This window comes from Hevea brasiliensis, chromosome 18 (genome assembly GCF_030052815.1).
Source record: "Hevea brasiliensis isolate MT/VB/25A 57/8 chromosome 18, ASM3005281v1, whole genome shotgun sequence".
NCBI classification, from domain to species: domain Eukaryota; kingdom Viridiplantae; phylum Streptophyta; class Magnoliopsida; order Malpighiales; family Euphorbiaceae; genus Hevea; species Hevea brasiliensis.
Genome location: NC_079510.1, coordinates 32,166,967 through 32,172,344, shown reverse-complemented (window position 1 = coordinate 32,172,344; position 5,378 = coordinate 32,166,967). Strand labels below are relative to the sequence as shown.

Sequence of the window (5,378 nt, the reverse complement as noted above, 5' to 3'; positions counted from 1 at the left end):
TTTCCTCTTTATCTGTCTTGCCTTGGTCAAAGCAATTAATTCTTCAGTTACCGATGCATCCGCTTCAGTTTCTGTATGCAATAAGTGCCCAGGACCTATATATATGCACCTACGAGAAATCCCCTTCACACTTCAATTTTCCTCCTTCAGTTTTTCAATGCTCCATTTCTCCAATTCTAGCTTCTCCGGTAATAATTCTGATTATGGTGGCTGCTTTTGATCTTTTCCTGACTATTTTCTTTGCCCTTCGCCTGAAAATTTATGACTCCAGCGATCGGAGAATCATGAGGACATTATCTGATGACAGTGAGAGAACCGGACTAATTTACCGATCAAGATCGAAAGTGAAGATCATGCCAATCTCAAATTGGTCTACCGGTATAATCGGTGGACCGATCTCGAGCAAGAGGACTGCTAATTTCAATCTTAATGTCCGTGACCGCCTCTTGAAGTTCATTTGGCCCTCAACCACATCGGGCGTCCCGACTCCAGCTCAGTTCTGGTCGATGACATCGGTGATGACTCCACTCAATATCATGAGAGATATAGTTACCCTATCTGAGCTGCACATCTACCCAATACTTGTGGCTGGCTTTCTGATCAAACACATCTTTTGATTCAGCCACAAGACTAGGCTTTGACATAGGCCAGCATCTGGAGTAGGCCTAAACTAGGTAGAATGTAGTGCTGATCTTTAGAGATCGCCCAAATGATGTAATCCGATCTTTAGAGATCGCCCCAATGATGTAATCCGATCTTTTGGAAATGAAATGAAACTTTTTATTTAAATGTTTTTGTTTTATTATTGCATTAGTTATTTTTCGATCTCTGATATGTGTATCCGATCTAATCCCTAAGCGAATCGTTATTAGCTGATCCGTGATTTTGGAAGTTTGTTCAATCCGAAGACCTTGGCTAACCGATCTCATTTATTCAATTTTTATCATGTTTCTGGAACCTTCTTGCGACGTGTCGAGGAAGCGGCCGATTCTGCTAACCGATGCGTCGCTTGGGACTTCGCGAGCATTTAATGCTCAGACGGGTATAAATAGGGGAAAGGTGAATCAGTTGTTTCCTTATGTCATTTCAGAACTTGCCTAGCAATCTCAGCATTTTCTCTCGTTTTCTTAAGTTTTCAAGCGCCGATCACACTCCGGTAAGGGTTTTGATTCTTTTCTTGGTTAATTTCTTTTTGTTTTTCCAAAATGGGTGGTGCTGAAGGTCAGAGAGCTGCAAGCCCGCCTTCCATCCATATTTCGTGGACCTCGGAAGAAGGCGATGCGACTGGGCCAAGCGGACGTCCCAATACATCCATTGTTCCAGTTACTGATCTGGCCACCAGACCGAGGTGAGGAGCATCTTTGAGAAGAGAAAACCCGCCAATTGATGAGTTGCCTTCGGTCCTGAAAGAAACCGATCTCCAATCTATAAGCCAAGAGTACAATTTGTAGATCAACTCTTTTGAGCTAATCAAATGCCATGGCGATCTTCGGGCCGATCAATTCTTTGATGAAGGCGATCTCATCATGGTATACAAAGAACAGTTGAAGGCTAGACTGCATTCTCCAATCTTCGGGCCCAAGAAGAGGAAAGCATAACGAAAGAGGCTGGGGCATATGTGAACGCCCATAATGATCTCCTGGCCGAGCTGAGGAAGCGTTATCCTGAGGAGGACTTCTCCTAAATGAATCAGCTCATTCTATAGGCCGAAGAGGAGAGCGATAAGGAGCGGAAGAGAGAGAGAGAGAGAATCAGAGAGCGGATGATTTACCTAGGGAGTAGGCTGGGGGTGATCCACCTGCTGAATGACTTGTATATATTTTACTTTGAAATGAATAGAAATCCCTTTTTATTAAATTTCTTGATGAGATCGGAAAGCATCCAAATTGCATGAGTACTTAATTATTTGAACGTATTTGAACATTAAACTTGAAAGCGATTATTAATCAGAGTATAAGAGATCAGAAAAACATTACACGTAAGCATAAGATCGGACTAAGCCATGACCAAATACCGGGTAAAACTTTGCAAAGACTTGACATTGACTTGAACTCTTAAGATCGGAATCATCATTAGACCAGATAGAAACTTAACTTTATTTTAAGGAAAATCTGGGGTCTTCAAACGAGAAGTCCGATCACATCATTAGTTGAATGAAGTTCTACAATATTTGTACAGAGAGATCGGAGAGTATCAGTAGGCAAGATTGGATGGTCTGGAGACCCAATATTGATTCGAACCCATCTGATAAGAGATCGGAAAACAATTAACTTAAGCGTGAGATCGGTTTGTTCCATGGTCGAGCAATCGGTGAGTTCGGAAAAGCCATTTGTGATCGAAGGACATCGGTTGAGAGTCGATTTTAAAGTTCCTTTGATGCATACATTTTGCATAATCATTTAGGTTTAATTTCATAGCCATTTTATTTGATTATTAGTCACTTTTAGCTAATTTCATTAGTTATTTAGTTAGTTTTTCATAATTGTCAATTTTGGATTAATTTGTAATTTTTACTTTGTTTTGTAGGAAAAATGGTGTTTTTGAAGGACTGAAGAGAAATTTTGCCATTGAGGAGTGACTTCTACAGCCAAAGATGTCAAAAACAAGTTTTCAAGCTGAAATATGCATTGACCAAATTGTGCATAACTTGCCGCATAAGCTATGCAGATCTGCATAAGGAGAAAAATCACTGTTCCAGAACCAACCGAAATGTGCATAAGGAGACTGCATAGCTTATGCACATTCACGCCTCCCTTATGCACTCTCACGGAATTGTGCATAACCTATGCACCAAGTCATGCAGTTTCGCATAAGTGAACCAGAACCAGTGAAGCGCATAAGGGACTGCATAACTTATGCAGTCCCATAAAGGTTTCATTAATGAGCTGGCAGAAGATTCTCTCAGAAAATTCCTCCTAGAACACACCATTTTAGGGCTCCATGTCAGAAAATGCTATAAAAAGGACCCTTATCCCATTTTAGGGGAGGGAGAGAAGGAGCAGAAAAGGAAAGGAGAGGAGAGGCAGAATTTGAAGAGTCACTTTCACCTTCCACACCATTTTCAACCAAGATTTGCAGATTTCTTTCCTTCCTTACATTTTTCCTACATTTCTATTGTTTAATTTCTTGTTTCTTAGCTTAGATTAAAGCTTATTTTCATATAAACTCAGATTTTCTTGTAAACATTATGGATAGTGAGTAGTTTACTTTTGATTCTGGAGTAAGGGTTGTAATATTTGAGATATTTTGTGGATTTTGATTGGGTAATCCATATTTTGTGGTCTTAATGAGTTTTATTCATTTCTTGTGTGCTTAATGACATGCTTAGTGTAGGATCCCATTAAGTAATGTTCTTAATCCATGGTTGAAGCACCGAAAGGAGAAGGCCTTGTGATAGATAATCAAGAAATTGGACTTAATTAACTTAGACCTAGAAATAGGCTAAGGATTAAGAGGATTCACAGATTAATTAAAGAACTTAATGGGTCTTAATTAACTCTAAGTCCACGAAAGTAGGATTAGATTGATTAAGACACTCTTAGTCTCACTCGAAAGGGAATTCAAAGGATTTAAGAATTAATCTCCTTAAAACCCATTAGTTTCATAAGATTGGATAACCAATTTAAAATCCCAAAATAGCTCAGATATGAAATCCCGAACTCCAGAATCGCTTTTTTACCATTGTTAATTTCTAATCGAATTTAATTACTTGCCATTTTGAATATTGCCATATTTGAACTTGCTTATTTCAATTTGAGGAAATTTTAGTTTAGTTAATACATTGTTAGATAGATTATTCATTTTGCACATATAGATTTCATACTCCAATACCCATTTAATCTATTGTTTTAATTTTGAAATTAGTTCAATTTAGTCAACTTTTTATATCAAAAATTCAATCATTAACACAACTCCTCGTGGGAACGATATCTTTACTATATTACTTGTACGACCCGTGCACTTGCGGTTGGGCCACATCAAGTTTTTGGCGCCGTTGCCGGGGAGTTGTTTGTTTAAGATTGAATTCTTGATTATTTTAGTTGTTTATAGTTTTATCTTTGTTATCTTTTCATTTTGTGTTTGTTTGTTCTTTTTCAGGTACTTTTAATCTTTTATGAGAAGAGCTAGAAGCACAAGTGATACATCCTTATTGTTCAATCCTGAAATTGAGAAATTTTGTAAAGCAAACAAGAAAGAAACCAGAAAAAGAAAAGAAGCTTTGAGAGAAACCGAAATTGAAGCAGACATGGCTGATGAAAGAATTAGAATCGGTGGTAATGCTGGAAATGGTCAAAACAATGAAGATGCAGCCCATGGTGAAGAAGTTGTTAATGCTAATCTGCCTAGGGGAAGTATGATGGATCATGCTTTTCCTCGTTTTGATGACTTGAGAGAGAGCATAGCAAGACCAAGAATTGATGCAAATAGTTACAAGATGGATTTTGGAGTTCTTCAAATGATTCAAAATTCTCAATTTGGAGGACATCCTTCTGAAAATCCACACACACATCTGAAGAAGTTTGCTATGATTTGTGATATGCAAAAACAACCTGGAGTGTCTGATGATGCAGCAAGATTGAAGCTATTTCCATTCTCTTTGAAAGATAGAGCATTGGATTGGCTTAATTCTTTACCTCACAACTCCATTACAAATTGGGAGCAACTCACTGATGCATTTCTTGCACAATATTTTCCACCTGGAAAAACTCAAGAATTGAGGAATCAAATGACAGCTTTCAGACCAAGAGAGGATGAAACTCTTTATGAATCATGGATGAGATGGAAGGAATTAGAGAGACTATGCCCACATCATGCCATTCCGAAATGGATGATAAACCAGAATTTTTACACAAATGTCACTCCTGCAATTAGAGGGATTATTGATGCTCAAATGGGAGGAGAATTTATTATGAAGCATGAAGAAGAAGCTTATGAGCTATTGGAGAAAATCGCAAAGAATACTCATCTTTGGAGTAGTCCAAGAGGACCAGCTCGAACTCAAAAAAGGCAAGCTGCTGGAATGTATGATCTTGATCCGTTCAACATGATCAATGCAAAATTTGATGCACTTACTAATGTTTTGGCTAAGAAGATGGAAGACTTAAGTATGTTGGTTAGTTCAACATCATCATCTGGAAGTTCACAACAAGTGGCTTATGCAGAGGAAACTACTAGCTGTGGAGTAGATTATGGAGAACAAGCAGCATATGTTGGTAATTATGGAAACAAACATATGGGGAATTCTTATTCTAAAACTTATAATCCAAATTGGAGGAATCATCCCAACTTTTCATGGGGAAATCAGCAAAGTCAAGTTCCAAATCAGAATTTTCAACCACAACAGCAACAAGGAGTTCCATATCAGCAAAATAGGCAAC

The 5,378-nt window shown here is 38.2% G+C and overlaps 1 non-coding gene across 1 annotated transcript; it reads right to left on the bottom strand.

Moving 5' to 3' along the window:
- Window positions 1–4,711: 4,711 nt before the first annotated feature.
- LOC131176113 (small nucleolar RNA R71) lies at window positions 4,712–4,818 on the bottom strand. Its single transcript, XR_009146241.1, has one exon. It is a non-coding gene; the product is annotated as a small nucleolar RNA R71 (small nucleolar RNA).
- Between the last annotated feature and the right edge of the window lie 560 nt (window positions 4,819–5,378).